This window comes from Ictidomys tridecemlineatus, chromosome 4, assembly GCF_052094955.1.
Source record: "Ictidomys tridecemlineatus isolate mIctTri1 chromosome 4, mIctTri1.hap1, whole genome shotgun sequence".
Classification (NCBI taxonomy): Eukaryota; Metazoa; Chordata; class Mammalia; order Rodentia; family Sciuridae; genus Ictidomys; species Ictidomys tridecemlineatus.
Genome location: NC_135480.1, coordinates 11938309 through 11961106, shown reverse-complemented (window position 1 = coordinate 11961106; position 22798 = coordinate 11938309). Strand labels below are relative to the sequence as shown.

General features: G+C 45.5%; 2 long non-coding RNA genes across 51 annotated transcripts in view; one reads left to right on the top strand and one right to left on the bottom strand.

The window, feature by feature from the left end:
• The first annotated feature begins 3951 nt into the window (after positions 1 to 3951).
• Positions 3952 to 8022, top strand: LOC144377015 (uncharacterized). The gene is made up of 3 exons (XR_013437539.1): positions 3952 to 6300; positions 6714 to 6796; positions 7668 to 8022. It is a non-coding gene; the product is annotated as an uncharacterized LOC144377015 (long non-coding RNA).
• A 2929-nt stretch (positions 8023 to 10951) lies between these two features.
• LOC120889553 (uncharacterized) overlaps positions 10952 to 22798 on the bottom strand; it is a 31345-nt gene continuing 19498 nt past the window's right edge. For 4 of the 50 annotated variants that reach the window (XR_013437495.1, XR_013437496.1, XR_013437494.1 and 1 more), the window contains exons 2-8: positions 18056 to 18107; positions 15847 to 16156; positions 15481 to 15597; positions 14602 to 14823; positions 12496 to 12558; positions 11567 to 11641; positions 10952 to 11394 (exon numbers count right to left, since the gene is read on the bottom strand). This is a non-coding gene — a long non-coding RNA (uncharacterized LOC120889553). Of the gene's footprint in view, positions 11395 to 11566; positions 11642 to 12495; positions 12559 to 14601; positions 14824 to 15480; positions 15598 to 15846; positions 16157 to 18055; positions 18108 to 22251; positions 22397 to 22798 lie in introns of all 50 variants that reach the window. The other 46 variants (XR_013437506.1, XR_013437505.1, XR_013437502.1 and 43 more) reach the window with 28 other exon arrangements.

Below are 22798 nucleotides of genomic sequence, written 5' to 3'. Positions count from 1 at the left end.
CCTGCATGAGAGTCCCAAATAGCACTCCATGATGCAAGGCAGGTGATGGGCATGGACACTCGAGGCACTCAGAGCTCAGTACAGTTAGGAGAGCCTGAATTCAAGGTTCCTGGGCTCAGCTCCTTCTTCCAGAACTTTCTGTCCATGAGGGTGTGATGGTAGCATCTAACCTCTCCAAATTCAGTCTCCTCATCTAGTTAATGGACATGGATAACGATCCCTGCCCTGTCTACCTCCAAGTGGGACATGCCATTCAAGTGGGAGAATTAGAATGGTATTCTCAGTGGGGAGGACAGGGAGATTTTGAGGGCATCCTGGGCTCTCTTAAAGCTTCTCCTCCAAGAACTCACTTCCTGTGCCACTGTGGGAGGCTAGAAGGCAGCAGGGCTGGAGCATAAAGTTGGGCCTGGCTTGGGAGCCTGCAGCAGGGCTTCTGGCAGAGGACAGCAGCATGGGGCGGCCTTGATCATCCCGTCATGTGCTGATTGCAGCCCTCAGCCTTCTGGGACTTTCCTCACAGGGGGACTTCATTGTGTTCCAGTGGTTTCTCCAAGAGACACTTATTCCTGTCACTGCTGTACAGACTTGTGCTTGCAGCTTGGGTCAAGGTTATCAGTGTGCAGTCGTTGCTGACACCTTTGGTCTTGTCAGTCCACAGAAAGTGAGAGCCAGGAAGTTTGAGAGGAAGACTTCATGCCTGCTCATCTGACATCAGTGCTGTTTCAGGACTTCCTGAAATTTCCAATGGAAATTCCTTCCTATTCTGCACACACAACTGGTTCTGCATGTTGATACATATGTACGTATTTCTGGCACAAAGTCTATCTCTAATAATCTCTAAGGCTGCAACAATACAGACCACATGATCTGGATGGAACCCTTGGCCAACAAGGCACCTCCACCACTGAGCCAAGCCAATTCCTGCCTTGGATCTCCAAAACCAGTGAACTTTGTGTCCAAGCCACCTATGTGGATTTCTCTCGTTTTGCTCATAAAACTCGCCCTTGCCTCAACCTCCTTGAAGCTGCCCACAGTTTGCTTTGGTATGAATGGCCCCATTCTTTTTTTTAATATGGTGTATGTGACAACAGTATGCATTTCGATTCATTGTGCACAATTGCAGCACAACTTTTCATTTCTATGGTTGTATACAATGTAGGGTCACACCATATGCACAGTCATACATGTACCTAGGGTAATGATATCCATCTCATTCCACCATCTTTCCCACCCCCATGCACCCTCTCCACCTTTCCTCCCCTGTGCCCAGTCAAGGTTCCTCCATTTTTCCATGCCTCCCCCCTCCCCATTATGGATCAGCATCTATTTATCAGAGAGAACATTCGTCCTTTGTGGTTTTTTTCCTCACAAACTCATTGATTTTTTTCAATTTTAAATTTACTTCTTTTTCCCAAAATACTAAACAAAAAAAGGTATATATGTGATGTATCACATTCTTTTTTATCATGCATGTATTACATAATGTTTAAATGAGGCTAAGCACATTTATCTCCTGAAATACTTTTCAATTCTTTATGGTGGAAACTTTCAAAATTATTTCTTCCATTTTTTGAAACATACAGTACATTATCTACTTTCTCTCTAGTTACCATCTTGTACAATAGATCACCAGAGTTTCTTGCTGCCCTCACCAAACTCTCCCTTGGCCTCTGCTAACTACCATTCTACTCTCAAATTCTATCATATCAGCTGTTTTGTTTTTTATTTATTTTATTCTAATTGTTATATATGACAATAGAATGCATTAAAATTCATATTACTCATATAGAGCACAATTTTTCATATCTCTATACAAAGTATGTTCACACCATTTGTATCTTCAAACATGTACTTTGGATAATGATGTCCATCACATTCCACCATCATTTCTACCCCTCCCCCACCCCCTCCATTCCCCTTCAACCCCTCTGCCCTATCTAATGTTCGTCTACTCCTCCCATGCTCCCCCTCCCTACCACACTATGAATCATCCTCCTTATATCAGCATTTGGTTTTTTGAAATTGGCTAACTTCACTTAGCATTATATTCTCCAACTCCATCCATTTACCTGCAAATGCCATGATTTTATTCTCTTTTATTGCTGAATAATATTCCATTGTGTATATATGCCACATTTACTTTATCCATTCATCTACTGAAGGGCATCTAGGTTGGTTCCACAGTTTAGCTATTGTGAATTGAACTGCTAGGAACATTGATGTGGTTGTGTCCCTGTAGGTATGCTGATTTTAAGTCCTTTGGGTATAGATTGAGGAGTGGGATAGCTGGGTCAAATGGTGGTTCCATTTCTAGTTTTCTAAGGAATCTCCAGATTGCTTTTCAGATTAGCTGCTCCAATTTGCAGTCCCACCAGCAATGTATTAGTGTGCCTTTTCCCCCACATCCTCACCAACACTTATTGTTGTCTGTGTTCTTGATAACTGCCATTCTGACTGAAGTGAGATGTAATCTTAGAGTAGTTTTGATTTGCATTTCTCTAATTACTAGAGATGTTGAACATTTTTTCATATATTTGTGGATCAAATGTATATCTTCTTCTGAGAAGTGTCTGTTCAGCTCCTTAGCTCATTGATTGATTGGGTTGTTTGGTTTTTTGGTGTACTTTTTTGAGTTTTTTATATACTAGAAATAGTGCTCTATCTGATGTGAGTGTGGCAGAAATTTGCTCCCAAAATGTAGGCCCTCTGTTCATCTCATTGATTGTTTCTTTTGCTGAGAAGAAGATTTTTAGCTTGATTCCATTCCATTTATTAATTCTTGATTCTATTTCTGGTGCTTTAGGCATCTTGTTAAGGAAGTCAGGGCCTAATTCAAAATGATGACTGTTTGGGCCGACTTTTTCCTCCATTAGGCACAGGGTCTCTGGACTAATTCCCAAGTCCTTAATCCTCCTTGTGTTTTATTCATGGTGAGAGATAGGGGTTTATTTTCATTTTGCTGCATATGGATTTCCAGTTCTCCCAGCACCATTTGTTGAAGAGGCTGTCTTTTTTCCAATGTATGTTTTTGGCACCTTTGTTCAATATGAGATAACTGTATTTATGTGGGTTTGTCTCTGTGCCTTCTATTCTGTACCACTGGTCTACATGTCTATTTTGGTGCCAATACCATTCCGCTTTTGTTACTATAGCTCTGTAGTATAGTTTAAGGTCTGGTATTGTGATGCCTCATGCTTTGCTCTTCCTGGTAAGGATTGCTTTAGCTATTCTGGGTCTCATTTTTCCAAATGAATTTCACTATTTCTTTTTCTGTTTCTATAAGGAATGACCTTGGTATTGTAATTGGAATCAAATTGAATCTCTATAGCACTTTTGGCAGTATGGGCATTTTGAAAATGTTACTTCTGCCTATCCAAGAGCATGGGAGATCTTTCCATCTTCTAAGGTCTTTTTCAATTTCTTTCTTTAGTGTTCTGTAGTTTTTATTGTAGAGTTCTTTCACCTCTTTTATTAAGTTGATTCCCAAGTAATTTTTTTAAAACTACCCCATTGTTAATGGGGTAGTTTTCCTAATTTCTCTTTCAGAGGACGTATAGAAATGCATTTGATTTATGGGTATTGATGTTATATCCTGCTACAAAGTATAGAATCATGTCAACAGCAAATAATGATAGTTTGAATTCTTCTTTGCCTATTTGTATCCCTTTAATTTCTTTTGTTTAATTGCTGTGGCTAGAGTTTCAAGGACTATGTTGAATAGAAGTGGTGAAAGAGGACATCCCTGTCTTGTTCCAGTTTTTAGAGGGAATGCTTCCAATTTTTCTGTTTTTAGAATGATGTTCGCCTTGGTTTTAGCATAGATAGCTTTTACAGTGTTGAGGTATGTTCCTACTATCCCTAGTTTTTCTAATGTTTTGAACATGAAAAGGTGCTGTATTTTGTCAAATACTTTCTCTGCATCAATTGATATAATCATACAGTAAAGGAACACCTGTGGAGGAGACGCGCAAAGGATAGACAGACACACAAAGAAGGTGCAGACAGACAGAAGGATAGTAGACAAAAGGGGTCTGCCTACCCTTCTCTGCCAATGTTTTTAATCACCCAAAAAGTTACATATTACCCACCACCAGTGACTATACTTTAACCATATTCTTTTCACCCTGAGTGCTAGCTGAGATAAGGTCCAGGTTAATGCAAACACAGAGCCTCTCTCCTTCAGAGGGTGTCACTATGTAAACCAGGTAGTGCATCTGCATAGTTATCTTAATATCCTCAGCAGGGAATTGCTGGGAATTCCAATCATGGGAATCAGGAAGCCAGTTACCCCACACACCCGGGAGTTTCCCTGTCTAGGTCCATGATCAGAATATATACATTATATAATTCTTATTTTTAACCTACGAATGTGATGAATTGTATTTATTGACTTGACCCAATCTTACATCGCTAAATGGACCCCACTTGATCATGGTGCTCTATTTTTTTAATATGTTTTTGTCTGCAATTTCCCAGAATTTAATTGAGAATTTTTGCATTAATTTTCATCAGGGATATTGCTCTGAAATTTTCTTTCCTTGATGTGTCTGTCTCTGCCTGGTTTTGGTATCAAGAGGATACTAGCTTCATAGAACGAGTTTGGAAAGGTTCCTTCCTTTTTTTATTTTATGAAATAATTTGAGGAGTATTGATATTAGTTCTCTTTGTAGATCTTGTAGAACTCAGCTGGTGAATCTATCTGGTCCCAGGCTTTTCTTGGTTGGTAGGCTTTTGATGGTGTCTTTATTTCCTTGCTAGCAATTGATCTGTTTAAATGGTGTATGCCCTCTTGACTCACTTTGGGTTGATCATATGCCTCCAGAAATTTGTCAGTCTTTTCAAGGTTTTCAATTTTATTGGAGTATAAAGTTTCAAGATAGTTTCTAGTTGTCTTCTGCACTTCAACAGTGTCTGTCATGATATTTCCTTTTTCAACGCAAATTTTACTAATTTGAGTTTTCTCCCTCCTTTTCATAAAAGTGGCCAAGGGTTTGACAATTTTATTTATTTTTTCAAAGAACCAGCTTTTTATTTTGTCAGTTTTTTGAATTGTTTCTTTAGTTTCAATTTCATTGATTTCTGCCCTGATTTTAATTATTTCCTGTCTTCTACTCTTTGGATATTGGTTTGTTCTTCTTTTTCTAGGGCTTTGAGCTGTAATATCAGGTCTTTTTGGTTGTTGTTGACTTTTTCTTCTTTTAATGAATGAACTCCATGCAATGCAGGGGAAGACTTGAACCTGGGGAGTGAGCATGATGTGAGCGTGAGAGCAGAGCTGGGAGTTGCACCTGTGAGCCAGGAAGCACCAGATGTGACCACGCATCAGAAGGAACCAGGAGAGACATTTGCAGTGGATTTCCCCTCACGCCTTCAGAGGGATCCAGCCCTGCGGGACTCCGATCTCCCACTTCTACCCTGAGAACTGAGAGAGAAAACAATGAATGAACCAGCCCCTGAGTCGGTGGTGCTTGCTGGGGCACCAGAGGAGCTCACAGCTTCCATGAGCTGAACTCAGCAAGCCAGTTCTCTGGGGCAGAAGTGTTCAGAAATAGGATTCACAAGGGTCACCAAAGGTTCAGTGCAGCAAAGCAGAGCAAGTCACCTGTCATGAGGAGTGGACACCTCTGATCCTTGCTCATTGCCTGCTCCTGCCAGAGAGAACTGCAACTAGCCCTTTCTTCCCCAGGACCCTGCCCTTAATCCATGTCCAGACCCCTCCCCCCTCACCATTCTGCCTATCCCAGGGCCCCCTGTGCCTGCAAAGCGGCCTCAGGATCTCCAGAGCTCCCAGGTTCCTGGGGATATTAGTCAAGTCCCCTTTATCTGGCACATCCTGGCCACTCCCTGGGGTGGGGAAGGCTCTTTGTGTCAAGTCCAAAAGATTTAGGAAGTTTTCCAAGGATGACTTTGGGGCCCTGTCTTGGTCTCGCCCTCCCATTTCTCTGCTCTGCTGGTTTTTTGCCGATTGTGAGGGACACGTGGTTCAGGAGGAAATGCTGTTTATTACCTCGCTGTTTACTGGCAATTTGCTTAATTTCCTGAGATTGTGTTTTGTAGAATAAAAATTTGCAGAAATCAATTACTCAGCCCCATTAGGCCTTGGAGGCTGCAGGGCTCCTGATGTCTATCCTTGGATTTATTTTATTTTTTATTTTTAGTTCTTGCTTGTCACACCTACTTGCCATGAAAAGACTCTCCCTGAACCACGGTCCTGCATGTCCACCTTAATGTGTCTCACCAAGGAGCTTCTGGTCATCAAGAGCAACACCAGGGTCAACATCAAGGGCAAGAGACCAGCAGGTGGGTCAAGGCCATTCATTCCCTCTCTGAGTGAGTAGCTTGCAACATCACGATTCTGCACACAAAGAAGAACCTCATCATTGTCCTCATGGCCACTACTGTGTGCTTTCTTTGTGTCCTGTGCCCAGCACTGCAGCCATGACAGGATACAGTGGCAAAACAGCATGGGCTCTAGAGAAGAGGGACATGGATTCCAATCCAGTTTGGCACCAAGGACTGTCAGTGTGAATTAGGGCAATTGCTAAACCTCCTGAGTCCCAGGTTCTTCAGATTCCTTGTTGCTAGAGAATAAATAAACCTCCTCTGCACTGTTTGAATGCAAAGTGACATCATTCCGATGGAACGGATTTGAGTAGAAATAATAGGACAGGGATCCACTAAAAAAATGTTAATTGCTTCCTTTTGTTTTCCAGAATATTGTGTCCACATACCAGGTGTTTATTGGACAGCTTTGGATAGAGTTTGAAATGTCACATGCTAGAAACTTTCTGTCCAGGTAACTGTATTGAAAGGTGAGGGGCCTCTAAGAGGAGGGCTAGCGGGAAGTGACTAGTCATGGATTCCTTTGTGAAGGGATTAGTGCTGGCCTCTTGGGGTGGGTTAGGTCTCACAGGAGTGGATGAGCTGCTGAGAGGTGGGAAGTTATTAAGATGTCTTCACAAGGCCCCTCCTGGTAAAGGTTCCACCTCCTCCCAACAGTGCCACCTTGGGGACTAAGCCTTTAACACATGGGCCTTGGGGACCCTTATCCAACCCAGAGTGGTGCTCACATGAGATAAAACAATCATTTGAGAAGATGCAATGGATCAGTGCTTCTCCAACCTGAGTGTGCTCCAGAATCGGCTGAGAGGCTTGTGCAAAGACAGATTGCCTGACCCAGCCTAGAGGTTCTACTTCAGTGAGTCTGGGTGGAGCCAGACAATTTCCAGGTCTAACAGGCTTCTGAGAAATGTGATATGGCAATTCAAGGTCAAGTGTAGAGGATTTCCATGCCTCAAATGGACATGAGACTGAATTTTCTCTAAATTCTCAGCCTCCTCTGAGATTCTGTGCTCCTATAAGTTCATGAGGGAGAGATCACTAGAGTGTTGGCTTTTCTCCTGACGACTTCTTATACCTTTCCCCATCTCAGAACATGACTGTCACCCAGTTTTCTTGAGACAGAAACCTGTGAGCTCTCTTCAATTTATCCCTCTGGCTCCGATCCCACTATGCATTTTCATCCACCCATAATTCCTGGAGATCTTGTCCACAAACCATGTCCCAACCTGCCCCCTAGTTTGCACTGCATTAGCCAGTGCAGGCATTCAGTCTGTCCGGCTCCTCCATCCCTGACCACTCCCTGCACCACAACTGTGTGCTTACAGGTTCTGTCTTCATGGCATGTGCCAGGAAGCCTCTGGTCATAGCAGGCAGGGCAGATGGGGGTTTGGTGCATCTCAACCAGCTCATCCCCACCATGAGGAAGTGACAGTGACTCACAATCATGATTCTGGTGCACAAAGAAGGGGCTTCATCATCATCATCATCATCATCATCATCATCATTGATCTCTGGGATTACAGAACCTTTTCTGCAAGGGCCCAGTAGTAAATATTTGAGCCTGACAGGCTCTGTGGTCCCTGCCTTGATATTCATTCTGCTGTTGTAGCTCAAGAGCAGTAAGGGACAGCATGTGAACAAATGGAGAGTTGTGTTTCAATAAAACTTTATTTACAGGAACAGGAGGTGTTCTGGATTTGCCCCCCAAATCTTCCTGTGGCAGTCCTGGACTCTCATAGGTCCTCCTGCTCCCTGGAATGTTCCAGGTGTGGGCAAAGCAACCAGGAAATGGCCCTGGCTCTTTCCAAAGGGAAGGATGGAGAGGCCTGGGGCTCGGGTCTGCAGGGTGGGATGACTTGGCAGCACCTTCAGACATTGATCAGCCCATTTGACTCTCCTGGGAGCCCACGGGAGGGGCTCAGGTCCAGGGCCTGAGAAGCAGACCAGGGGGAGCAGCGTCCTGAGGCCCGAGGGGGAAAGGTCTGCTCATGGGAGACAATGAAGAGGAGCCTGGGGAAGCCGGGCAGAGCCAGGAGACGGTGCTTTAAGGAGACAGAGGTTTGGGGGGTCACATGCAGTTGAGGGCCAGTGAGATAAGGTTGGAAACTTGCCCTCTGGAGTCCTGGTGCAGGTCCCGCCTGAGGTCCCCGCTGGCTGATGATCCTGGGGACATCTCTGCCCCCTTACGTCTGTGCGTTCTCTTCCCAGGTGTGGAGTGGACCACAGATGTTCAAAGACACTGAGTGTGCTGTTCTGCAGTTCTGGAGGGGAGGGAGGGGCCAGAATCCTGCAGATGGATGGCTTGTGGGAAGGTGCAGAGAGACAGAGTCTCCTCATACACAGACGGCGCCTGTCACTCTACGTTGATGGGGGGTCCCTGGAGGGTGCAGGAATAGAATACTGGGAGGTAGGTGTAGGACACACAAGAAGCATGTCCCAAGCCCCACGGTGGTTTCAGGGTGTCATTGGGTCATGCCTGGTGCCCCCTGTCCGGAGAAGCCCCAGGTGCTTTCTCCAAGAACCACGCTCCAGAGGTGAGCCCTGTTGGCAGAACCTCAGTGAAGTCTAGGTCCACACTGTCAGGAAGGAGGCTTTGGGAACACAGTCAGGGGTCAGGGCCGAGGGCTAGGGTTCTGTAGAAGGAGATGGTGTGGAATCTGATGGAGCCCTTCAGGCAGCAATGAGGAAGGATGTGGAGAGAGAAGTGAGGGGACATGGTTGCCCAGCCCTCAGAGAATGGCCTGAGACGTGGCCCCTCTTAGGAGCTCAGTGTATTCATATCCTGGTTTGCAGAACAATGCAGGTAGGGCTGGTCTAGAACTAGGAAATGATGTGCCCCATATTTCTTTTATCAAGATCTACTTTTATTGTCTGGGATTTCCTAATTCCAGGGATTGAAAATCCCCTTGATGCAAAGGGACAATTTCAAGGGAGCCTCTGTTCGCAGAATCACCCGGTGCCTGGCGCGCTGGGTCCCCTCTCATCTGCCATGGTGCCCTCATGTTCTCCATGGCGCTTCGTGCAGTGGTGATTTTTATTTCCTAAAATCTTATTGCTTCTTTGTGGACTAACATCCCTTCTTGAAGAATACTCCCAGGGGTTCTTTCCAAGAGGCACAAAACTATAGCCAGGATGCTTTCAAGGTCTCCATTTCACACTCCGACCTACATGAAAGGTTGGCTGGGGAAAGGAAACAGGAATCCACCTGAGGTCTTGTGATCTCCACGTTTACCAACCAGGTGATGGGCATCCAGGGTCCCTGGGCAGAGAGGGCACAGGTGCAGAGGGGACAGCATGCTAGACACCAGGACCCCTAGAAGTCCCTTCTCAGAGGAACTCAGAGGCTAAATCGACTTACAAGAGTCAAGGCATTTTGTACTCAGTGACCTAAACAAACAGAAACCAAAACATCTTGCAGTGCATCTGGGGCAGGAAAGTCTGAAAACTGGCACATTAGGGATCATACCTAAAACTCATCAGAATTCACTTTTCGGATGTCAGATGGTCACCATGGTTACCAATACGAATGTTATTGTTTTTGTAAATATTGAAGTCAGTGTGCTGTGGCTCAGAGGGAGAGCGCTCACCTAGCATGCGTGACACACCGAGTTCAATCCTCAGCACCATGTAAAGTAAAATAAAGACACTGTGTCCACCTAGAACTAAAATATATATATATATATATATAACTTTAAAAAAAAAAAAAGAAGGCAGGTAGCAGTCACTGTGCCCTTGGGATCAGGCCTCATCCTCTATGAGGAACCAGGTAGCAGCCTCCTGGCTCTGGAAGCTTTCCTTCCCAGAGCCATTTCCCAGGCTCGGGTTCTGTGGCATCAGTGGTGACAGCAGAGGGAGGACTGATCATTGTCCTTGACAATTGCATGTTGTCCCACGGATCCTCATTACTCCCAGGAAACGCCCCCAGCCTTGCTGCCCGCTCAGATGCTGGCTCCTCCACCAGGCCCCTCCTGCTCTCTGCTTTCCTCACCCCTCGCCCGTCACGGCCAGGTCCACTCACACCCATCCCTGGGGTCCTTGTGCACTCTGCCCAGCTGTCACCTTTGGAGAAACTAGTTCACATGCTGCTGTGGCTTGGGAGGGGTGGAGGGTCCCCCATGCGTGGATTGTGGATAATGGCTGGGTCCCCAGCTTGGGAGTATTGGGAGTAGTGGGAGCTGTGGATGGTGGGGTCTGGTGGGAGTCCCTCCGGTCCTTTGGGGCAAGAGGTACTTCTTGTGCCCCTCTCTTGCTGGTGCTTGCAGGAGAGGGGCTATAAAAGGAGCCACGGACACTGTGTCCACCCAGTCCTATCTGCAACTGGTTCCTGAAGGGACTACTGTCTTCCACAAGGGTCCCCCATGGTTGCCAGCACCATTTGCCATGATGTCCTCCTTACAGCAGAGCCTGTGTGGCTGCCAGGCCCTTCAAACTTCACAACTATTAGCTGATCTCTCCTTTCTCCAAAGGTGGCCTGTCGGGCCTTTTATTAAGCTAATAAAAACTTGACTGATATGCATGGTGGGCGCTATTGTGTGTTCTTGAGGCCAGAGGTCCCTTGAGGTCAAGGACAATGTCATGGTCATGATGTTTACCCTCAACACACCAAACAGATACTTAATCCATATTTATTAATGAATGGATGATTGAAAGAAGAAGATGGGTGCCTAGATATTTTCCCCCTCACCCACAAGCCCAAGGCAGAGAATTACAGACACATGTGTGCACAAAGCCTGCACAAAGATGTCCCCCCATAAGTGTACAGGAACACACTCGTTAAGGAGGACCTTGGTGCTAAAATTAATGTAAGATCCCTCTCCCTTTAGCAGAAGAACAGTGTGATTCATTGGGCTGAATTCAAAGGTGCAGTGCAGGGTGTGAGCTGGAGGAGACCTTGCCCTCAGCTTCCCAGAACAGAAAGGAATCAGGTTATGGAGGCAGAGAAGAGGCAGGCCCTCTTTTTGCTGATCTGCATATTTGATCTCAGTTTTCGTATCTAAGAGGCTTGGAGTCCGGCAGGAATCCTGGAAAGTCACTTCTGCCATTCACATTGACCTGAAAAACAGGCACCCACAAGACACATCACTAAGGATGAAAGGAGACAGGCAGGTGCTGAGCCCATAGGTGTCAGGGCCCTCCTGCCCCCGGGCAGGGAGGAGGCCCTGAGACCCCTCTAGCGTTCTCCTAGCGGGGGTCTCTCCACCCACTCAGGAGGCCCACAACTCACCTGAGCATTTTTGTTCCTTAAGACTGTGATAATACAGATAGCGAGCACCACTGTAAAAAGGATCATCCCAGGGATCTGGAAGCAGACGGGAGGAGAGGCCGTGAGGGCAGCTCTGGGACGCACACGTCTCAGCTGGAGTCGGGTCTCATGAAGGATCATCCCTGGCCCCTGTGAAATCCCCGTCCCCTCCAGGCTCAGGGGAGAATGTCTCCTGGGGCTTCTGAGGCCAAGCGGGGGAAAGAGTCGCTCTCTGACCCCTCAAGGCCGGGGCTACTGCAAGGAGAGGATGTGGCTGCTGGGCCAACACCTGATGGTGAGCGGGAGAGTGTGAAGGAGGAGTCTGTGGGGCTCAGTGGGACAGAGCCAGGCCCCTGGTGGGTGTTTAGACCTTGACCCTGGGAGCCATGGACTGTTTCTGGAATGGGAGGAGCTCCAAGCTCTTGTTCCTGAGAAATGACAGGGACTTGGTTGGTTGGCTCTCTGTGGAGGAGGAACATTGGAGGGAGACTGTCCCCAGCCGACCTTCAGGTTGAATATGAATTGCAGCTAATGTCCTCCCTGTACTCGGGACACACTGGAGTTGGCAGGAGCATTCACCTATATAATGAGGTGGATTTGGAGGCAGCAAACCTGTGCCAGGCATTAATGACCCAGGTCCTTCCCAGGCCACTGTCCTGCTCCCATCCCACCCCCGCCCCCAGCAGTCCACACCCGTAACCAAGCCCTGTGGACCCAGAGGGCCATGAGCACTCTGCCAAGGACTCACTGGGCCCCATGGAAAGCTGAGATTTGTAGGATTAGAAGGTGTGCACAGCTTCCAACATTGAGGCTGGTCCTCAGCCTCCCTGACACCAGGGATCTGGACCGAGCCCCTCCAAAGGGCCCTTGAGCCAGTGTGGATTTCCCCTTAAAATTCAAGAGGCACTTACCGAAGTCATCCTCAGGTGTAGGCTGAGTGTCAGCTGCTTGTGGTCTGCCTGGCCTTGGGTGTGCTTATGAGAGATCAATGGATAAAGTTAAATAATTGATTAAAATAAGATCAAGTCTTTAAAAAGTCCACCTGAGTAACGCAATGGGTGAACTGTGAAGACCAGGCCCAACACAGCAGAGTGTTCCAGGGAGGAACAGCCAAGGGGCAGTGTGGAGCCAGAGGACCCTTTCACATCGGGGTAAATGTGAAAGGAAATGAAGACAGCACCTGACCCCTGCACTAACTCAATGGCCTTTTTGGAAAAATCTTCCAGGGAATTGCTCCTCCCAATGCAAGGGGTTCTCAATGTGTGCGCCCTGGGTGGCTCCTTTCTCACCTTTGGTCATTCCACCTGCTGCTCACCTGGGCATGATGGTGGGAGGAGCATGAGAAGAAAAGGAAACCTGAAACCTATAAAGGGGCGGGGCACCCCCACTCCCAGGGGCACAAGTTCTACTGGGTCCCCTCCTCTCCCAAGGAGTGCCCCCGCCCCTTCTCTCTCTCTCCTCTCCATGTCCTGTGGTTAAATAAGATTTACTTTTTGTTGACTTGCCCCTGTGTTTCTTGGGTGTTCAAAACTAAACACCTGGGGAATGGGAACCCAATCCTGATTTTCAAGACCAGTTTCAGTATCACCTCAGGACTTCCTAGAAATGCAAATTCTCAGACCACTTCCCCAGAAACTCCAGGAGTGGGGATCAGCAGTCTGTGGCTTAACAGGCTCTCCAAGTGACCCTGCTGCTGCAGAAGATTGAGACCCATGACTGTTCAGAAACACCCCCCATTTGTCCTTGTGACTTCCCTTTCCTTGGATCCCAAATGTCGAAAACGCGGGCTCTGCAGGAATTCAGGAAATTCCTAGCTCTCCCTCTTCTACCTTCTAGCTGGTGTCCAAGGCCCATGCAGCTCTGCTATTGCTCAAGAAAACACCTGTCTGCCACCTGGCAGCTGAGCCATTCCCCAGGACTTCTTGCTCAGGTGGCTCTTACCTACATCTCTGCAAAGCAGGGAGAGGAGGCAGTGAGCCGGAAGGGCCCGCCTGTGCATGGTCAGCTCTAGTAGTGGACTCGGGCCTCAGACTCCTCCTTCCTGGCTGCTACGCTCACTTCAAGGTGCTGTCACTGTTCTAAAGGGATCTCAGATCCACCAGGAGACTCCACAGTGCAGACGGAGGCTGTGGCAGGCAGCACGTGCAACCTCTTAGACCCGAGCCCTCCTGGCTTTGGGAAGGAAGGGCAGGGTTCCTAGGGGAGTGGGACATAATAACAACCACAGCCACCACCAGTGCTTATGCCTCTCAGGCCTGCAGGGGGAAGCCGGTTCCTCCAGTGACCCATTATTACCATGATCATTTTGCAGCTGAGGTACTGGAGGCTGAGAGAGGTTAAGTAACTGGAGCACAGACACACAGCTAGGAAATGCTGACACTGAGGTTTGAATTATGAGAATCAAAGCTTTTGTTTTCATGACAAATACTGTGCTGCATGCCTGGCTCTGCTTCATGACCTGTGGCAATGGATTAGTTCTCTCTTCCTTTTCAGAGCAGGCTTCATTCTTCTATGTGTGGAAAACAAGACAACTGAAGACCTGACAATGGGCACAGAAGACTGAGCCCTGTAAGGGGCCCCCGAGACCCATTCAGTTCTGCTTCCTGCCAGGAAACCTCAGGAGCACAGCAGGAGGTCTGTCCAAAGTCTTCCCTGCATCGCCAGCTCCAGGCCCTGAATAATCCTGATCACAAGGCACCCAGGGCTGGACTCAAGGGGTCTCCCAGAAGATGCAGGGTTTCCAGCTTCTAGGGGGAGACCGCAATGTCCTTGCAGAGATGGGAACTAGCCTCAGGGACCTGTTCTGACTCTCGGTTACCTCCCAGGTGGCCTGGCCCCCCTTTTCCAAGGCCAGGTTGTTGAGAGGCCCCATCAGGCTGGATTTGCTCACCTACAGGAGCATCCTGACTCCCTGCAGCTCCCAAGAGGCACTTCCCAGGTCCTGTCTAGGGCCCAGGTCTCTCCTGAAGTGACCCGGTCTCTGTGGAGGCTCTCAGAGGAACTCCCGGGAACCTTACCTTGTGGTCCTGGTGAGTCTTCGGGGTTCCTTCTTCAGTCTGCTGGTTCTTACAGCTGGTCCAGAAATTCCAGATGAAGGAACATATATTAGGTTTCTCTTTCAAGGACCAAAGTCCTCTTTGCAGTTTCTTTTCTTATTAATGAGTCCATTGTCCAGCACCAGGGAGAATTTATGGCCTTGGCTGCAGTAGGATTCCATGGGAGCTCCTTCCAAAGTCTGTCTGTGAGAAAGGGAGAGATTAAAAAATGGGCCACTAAATTCAAGTAAACCAACAGATTACACTAATTAAGCAATTAGCAAGTATTGTTGAGTCTCTGCTGTGTGCGGTTGGTGTGCTGGGCACTAGGATACAAGGCACTTGTGTTAGCTTTTTGTTGCTGTGATAGCATAACTGAAAAAATTAAATGAAAGGAGGAAAGATTTATGTAGGCCCAGAGTAACCAAGGTGTCAGTCCAAGGTCCTTTGCCCGGATACCTTTGGGCCTTTAGTGAGGCAAAACATCATGGCGGGAAAACATGGAGGAGCAGCGCTGCTCACCTCACAGTGGCCAGGAAGCAGAGGCAGACAGGAAGGATCACAGGAAAGAGGTGACCTTCCAGACACTCCCCCAGTGACCCACTTCCTCCAACTCGGGCCCATCTTCTGTAGTTCCCGTCGCTTCCCAGTCATTCATCCAGTCATAAACCCATCAATGGGCTAATGGATTAATGAGACCAGAGGACTGGTGAGCCCTCTCTCCTCAAAGCCACAACTCTGAGCATGGCTGCCTCCTGACCCAGCCTTGGAGACCAGGCAAGGGACAGATGGTCAGTGTAGGTAATGAATGTTTGGGTCAGGAAGATGGGGGCTAATTCAAAAGGAAATAAATGCTGATACCTCCAGAGAACTTCTGCCTCCTCGAAACCTGGCACCAAGGTCACCTTCACCTCCAGGAACTTGCTCCTCCCAGCAAGGAGTTGTGAATGAGTACCCCTTGGGTGGCTCCTTTCCTGACTTTTGGTCACCACATAGGCAAGGGAAGAGGAGGAGGGGCATGAGAAGAAACGAAACCTAAAATCTATAAAGGGCCAGGACACCCCCTCTCCCACTCTCTCGGCCACCACCTCTGGACCCCTCCTCTCTGCAGCACTGTCCCTCCACCCCCCCATTCTTTAAATAAAACTTGTTTTATGGCCTCGGCATTTCTTGAATGATCACTCTTCCAGAACAGGTGAATGAGGACCCAATCCCAATTTTCAAGACCTGTATCAGATGGGGGCTCATCCAGGATCACCAGTGAGGTCAGCTCCTCCTCACCCACAGCTTTCCCTTTTTTTTTTTTTCTTTCTGGAGGACATAATGGACACCCATCGGCCAATTAAATGCAGTTGGAGCAAGCCACCATTCTACAAGACTAGGGAGACAGGATTCACTGCCTTGGTGGCTCCTAATCACTGTACTGTGGGTCTCACATGTTGGGTTCTGCTGAAGCCATTTCTCACTGTGCATGCAGGTTCAGTGGCTGTCTGGCGTCATTAGACAGCGTCCTTAATCCCAGTTTGCCTTTAGATGCCTATAGAGGTACAAAGGGTGGAAACAACTGTGAGATTCTGGACAGGGCAACTCCCCAGTGAATCTCAAAGGTTTCTCCCCCAACCTCCCGTTCCAACAGCCCTAGTAGGGTGGAATCTTAATGGCGACTGGTGGATCAAACAGTGCTGAGCAAATGCCCCAGCAACACATACACCTCTGTGTGAGCTCTACTGCTCTCTCCCGTGCTAGGTCCTCCTGAGCACTCCCCTCCCCTTGCCCATCAGACTCTAGCACTTGAGAGAAGGACATTTGCCATGGAGTGGTTCATAAGGAAATGCCTGGGTTCTCTCTGTTCACACTTAAGGCTCTACAAGACTGTAGGGATTCTCTATTGTTATTTCTGAGCTCCTGTGTGCCCCTCAAGCTTCGTGGACTGCAAAAAGGGAGATCTGTACCCACAGCCTTTCAATCCCACCTTTGGCTTAGATGCCCTGGGGATGAGGGCATTAAGCATTCAGCAGTCACTAGATGTCCTCTTCACCCTCTGGAGATACCTTTGGCCACAGTGAGCTTAAACTCTTTATTCCATCCTTTACCCCTAATGCTATTCTGCTGCCAAGCATGGTCTCATTTCAACTCTCCAATAGAGAATCATGGCCATCAGAGGGAAATAAAGATTTTAATACCATTCTACAGCTTAGCCTATTCTGCAAAAAAAGAAGGAAATAGTCCAAGGTTCCTGTGTGCAGGCCTAGGGACTTCTCAGACCTTGTTTTAAAAAGCCCCAATGGCACCAAAAAATATAAACTAGATTCAGCTATGATCCTCCCTTCTAAGCGAGGCCCAATTTTCCTCCCTACAAATTTTAACAAAGGGTGGGTTCAACACAGACAGATCAAGATTCATTACAAAAAGTGGTCCCATGTTCTCCAAGGGATTGCAAGTCACATGGTAAGGGTGGCTGACCTGGGGGCTTGCATCTTTTTCATGGCCACCCAAAACAGATGTTATGACCACACTGGTGTGACAGCAGTTAAATCCAGAGGTCAACCATAGAAAGAGGGGCAGAAGCTGCTGGCCACTAGAGGCTTTGAGAGCTAGAAGCTACAATACTGGGGAGATATCCCCTAGCCAAAGAGAAAGTTCCTTGGCACTTGTGTGTCAAGAAATAAAAGGAGACACAAAGACAAGATGCAGAGCAGAAAAATAGCTACTCATCTAAGTGGCCACATTTATTTATACCAATAGGTTACCTTAGGTCATTAGTGCCATAACTACATTATTGTTTATTGTATCAATAAAGTTGCTTATTCCACAGTTACATTCTACAGTTACAATATGAAATGTTAGGAGCTTGGTGTAGCTCTCAAGAAATCCCACTTTCTGAAGTTAATGTTAGGTGGGCAGGTCCAGGACCACCAGAGCTTGTGAAACATTGTAGTTATCTAGCAAGCAAGTTCCTTTACTCCCAATACTTTTATGTGCCTTAGATCAAGGTCAAGGCTGATAAGACTCTAGCATAGAGCCTCCTCACGCAGGGCATTGTCACAGCAGCTAGACATTGCACATGTATTAGTTATCTTATTAGTTCCTAGGAGAAACTGCATAATATTCCAACCATGGGAAACAGGGTGACTGTTACCCCTGGGAGTTTGCCCTGTGTATTTCCACAGTCAGAACCCTTACACTCGAGTTCTCTTTCATGAATTTGTTTCATTTTATTGTCCAGAGGGAGTCCTTATCCTCAAAACTATTAAAGGGAGATTATGGCTCATAATTTTCTGTATCCACGCCTGGCCTGATTGCAAAATGGGGGGAAAATGATCTCCTGAGGAAACATAAACTATAACACCACACCATAAGGGTCTGATTTTGCCAAAGAAAACATGGTTAAAATGCCCTCTGTATGAGGTTTTGCTTCTCAAGCTCAGAACAGTACCTTCCCTTACTTCATAGCTTCTGCCAGATCTTTATCCCTCCAAGGCTTGCATCTGAAATGTAAATTGCAGAGGTGATTACCCAAAACCAGTTTGAGGCCAAAGGAAAACAAAAGGTGTCAATTTTAATTTCAAGCTGCTGTGGAACCTAAATGATGGGTATCTGCCGCAGTCTGGCTGGGCACAATTCAGGAGCCACTTGTCAAAAGAAACTAACTTTAGTTTTAGAACTACAAACGCCAAACAAAACAGCTCCTCAGGGAAAAAACCCTCAGAGCCCAACTGCCACCACCGGCTTCCACAAGCCTCTCACCCCCACACCAGCCTCCCAACCTCCCACAATCCTTCTGCTCTTGAGGCCGATTGGCTGGGTTGCGTGGGCGGAGCCAAAGAAGTCCCCCAATGAGCAGCTCCGTGGAGGAGCCAATCAGCTAGATGTTGCTGGGGCCGCTGTGAGCCAATCATCAGCTGGCAGTCTGAAGGGCAGGGAAACAGCCCAATGAACATCACCGCAGAGGAGCCAATCAGCTAGATGTTGCTGGGGCCACTGTGAGCCAATCATCAGCTGGCAGTCTGAAGGGCAGGGAAACAGCCCAATGAACATCACCGCAGAGGAGCCAATCAGCTAGATGTTGCTGGGGCCGCTGTGAGCCAATCATCAGCCGGCAGCTGGAAGTTTGCTGGCAGCTGGAAGTTTGCTGGGGCCCCTTTGGCTGTGGTTCTCAACAGGTATCTTATCTGCTTTCACATTCTACCACCTGCTTTCATAACAGGTTCCTCCCTATACACTACAACAAAAGAAAGGAAAATGGAATGATCTCATATATACAAGTCTTCTTTACCTTGAAAATCTTAGCCTGAGGATGTCAGGGCTCTGACATTCTTAAAATATCTGAACTGCCTTGAATCTGACCCAAAAGTGCACTCTGATCTGATGAAGATGTTCTGCATGCTCCTTTACTAGGGTAATTATGGCTGTGTCATGTTTACAACTCCTCTTTTTAAAATTTCAACATTTTGGAGCTCATGGTTTTGTGGTGAATTTATGTGGTCCTGCGCACCTAAATTAAGATATTTTTCTGTTCAGTCTTATTCTATTTAATTATAGAGGTTTTTATACTCTGTTTTGTTCAGAGGCCAATTTTCCAACGGTTCATTCTCAAACACATTAGAAAAATCTCCTTTTACAAAATTCTAAGGAGAACATAGACATGGTGATGTTGGCAATAAATCTGATATCCATTGAGGACAAATGGCCACCTGAACCTTTAATTTCAGTGTTCACCATGGCTGTCAGACTTCACACCTAGCATTTCCAACTATATAGGCCTGCCCCATATCCAAGCCATAATGTAAAAGTCTGATAGGCTCTATTTTCACTTCTAACAGTTTAAATCTAATGGAGGTTTTAATAAACATCTGTAGCATTGTCTTCTACCTGTGGAGATCTACCTGCAAAAAGCTACAAGATCTTTGTTTCCTGTCTGTTTTGTGTATGTGTGCACACCTGTGTATTGTGTTGTTGTGTCTACATAGGTGCTCATGTCCATATACCATGTACAAGGTATCAAAATTGGCATATGGATAAAGAAGCAATCATAAATTAAAATTTAAATGAGAACTAGATCCAAATATCTTTTATTTCATGTCAATTTAAAAAGGGTTCAATTTAAATTAAGTAAACAGATGAGAGTAAAAATGTCATTAAAATTACTAACTCATAAATTTTTCTAGGTGGTCAGACAATCAACAGAGTGTTGGTTTCCATAAAAGGTCTATAATATAATATTCATGCTTCTAGGATTTCTCTTCAACAGGGAAGAGATGGCTAATACTGTTAACTGTACTTGTCTGGTATCTGGGTTTTTACAGTTAAAATGAGTAAATTAGATTTAATATAAATAGGACCAATCTTCACAAATGTGCTTGTTGGAGGAGACATCTGATTGATTTGCAAAGTTATTGTGATAAAACATCATCTGCTAAATATAAAATGAAGTACTCTTGACTACTTAAATTCCAAAATGTAATATATTTAAACATTAGATGTGTTTTAATAAATTGGTAAGTGGAAAAAGGTTTGAGAATGCTTTCTGTGTCTTCACTAAAATCAAGGTTAGTAAGAGTTAAGATTCTATCAGGTACAATTCTACATATAAAGAGTACAAGAGGTTTTGGTTGGGTTTTAATTAAAGTACCATAAAAAACAAATTATTTCATCTAGTTAAATGGAGTAATTTGGAGTAATTTGTCTAAATTCAGAAAATTTGTAAGATTTATTTCTGTATGTGAATTAAGAAAAGGGTTCAACAGCTAGGAAAGAGATATAAGAAGGTTCTAGATGTGGAAATATATTTTAATATGGAAAGTAGAAGAAAAAAATGTTGAGAAAGTCTCATTGTGTAGTAAAGTAAAAAGTTGTAGAATGTCTAAGTAAATTGCAGAAGATTTGTGGAGGGTAAATTTCAGAAAGTTTATGTGTAACCAAACTGCTTATATATAACTGGCACATCAATCAAAGTTATTTAAGGCTTTTTCCTAAGTTCAAATATCAATGTGCTGATTAAACCAAATTTTCATCCTCTATAGGTTGGAGTAATAAATATGCCTTAAAACACTTATCTACTCTTATCCAACAAGATAATTTCTTGTGTCTGTAAAACTTTATTAGAAAAATTAATCTTAAAGGAATTCGGTTTTGTACAACTCTGATTAAACAACAACTGTTATTTCATAGTATTACCCTACACTACAGATTCTGAGTTTTTCTTTAAAAGCTAAACTTGGTTAATATTAGAACATCAATGAAATTGTGATGCTATTACTGGCTTCTTTGTATACTAGATGTATTCACATGTTCTGAGTATACACATCTTTAAAATATAAGGGTTAGGAGGTCAATGGACCAAGCTGGTGTTCTTCAAACTAAAGTTTGAAGTAAAAATTTGGGATTATAAAAAATTATGTTTCTTGATTCTTAGCTATTATACAAACTCAATATTTTTTTACTATTATTGATTTCATTTCATATTTTTCTTGTAAATATTATAACTATTGTCTGTTAATGCCTTACCAAAGTACAGTTTCTAATATAAAAACCTAAGTTAATTTGAGATAAGAGGCCATCACCCCGTAGGACAGACAGCATATAAGGCTGACTTCCAGCACTAATACTGATCACAATTAAATTGTAGGAATAATATAGACATTAAATGTAAAACCCAGTACTCTTTCTTTAAGACTGGTGAAACTTGCTTGCTGGTTATTCAGGACCAAAACTTGGAGGAAAAACTTGGAGACTAAAGTCAAGAAAATAAAAGGGCCAAGAGTGAAAATAACCAATATTTGGCTCTTGCCCTCTGAGATCAGCTTGAAACCAGGGAATGAGGAGACTTTTCTGAGAGCTTTGCAACTCTGGGCCACCCGACCTTTCAACCAGGGGGATCGATGAGATCCTGGAGAACAGAAGGCCAAACCAATGCACATGTTGCAAAGAGGAGGGTCATCAGAGAGGGGAATCCCTGATGCTTCCAAGATGTGCTGTGTGGTCAACAAGACCCTGACCTACCCTGGCAGATGGTACTAGAGAAGTTAAGAGGCTGCCCTCAAGTTCCCAAGAGTAACCTCCTTAGGAAACTCAGCTCACTCTTAACAATAGATAGGAACAAGGTCAATTTGTCCAGCTTGGTCCTAAACACATAACAAAAGAAGTTATAAGTAAAATAGAGCCATACGTGGGAATTAAAAAGGAAAGTCATTCGTTGTTTTAACGTAATTTTAAATGTACACTTGTGTCAGCCTCACCAAAAGTAAATAAAGCTGGAGGCTATAAAAGATGGATTATTAGACATGAGTGCCTGATGACTATGAAAAGAGACAATCAGGACCACCCTGTCCACCACCTTACCGGAAAACCACCCAACTAACCATAAGGAGAAATGACCGCACTGTGGTCCCCCCATATACCAACACATGGCTCCCCCAGCCCACCTCCATCTTGGGACACTGCAGCCATCACCGTAGCCTTCCCTATGTAGTAGCCACCACCTCAGGACAATGGACAGGGACTGGAGCCAGCTGTCTGCCAAAGCTCTGCACACCACAGAGCTACATCCCCAAACAGGCTGCCCAATGCCATCGCACAGCCCACCCTTTAAGCCCCATCTCTGAAAGTGGTCACCTCCATCTTGGGACATACCTCCACTGATGCCACTGCCATCTTTAGTTGGGACATCTTCTATCTTGTGACATCGGCTGAGGCCCAGAAGCCCAACATCACTAGGGTCATGACCACTTCCATCTAGAGAAAACATCCAGGTCCTGAAAGACCACCACCAAAGTCCCTGCAGGTTTGGATACACCAGAGGAATCCCTGCTAAGTGTGCTAATAGCCAGCATCTTGTTGCAGAAGCAGGAGAAATCCTTGCACAAGGATCTCCCTTTTCTCCTGCTTATAGCAATTTTTTTATTCCTCCTTCACTATTTCTAAGATCTAACAACTCTAAATTTTCACCTCCTACCTCATAAACATCCTCCAACCCCCTCCACTCTCTCTTTGTCCACCATTAGAAACTGTAGACCCTCTTGCAAACCTACTATTTATATTGCAGATAATAATTGAACACGTTATTTCTATTTAGTGTGACAAAACTGCAATCATCTTAGATAGGAGTCATTTGGTTTAAGGCTGCATATTGTTTGCATTGGGTGCTGTTAACATACATCTCCCCCTTAAAGTTGAGGTA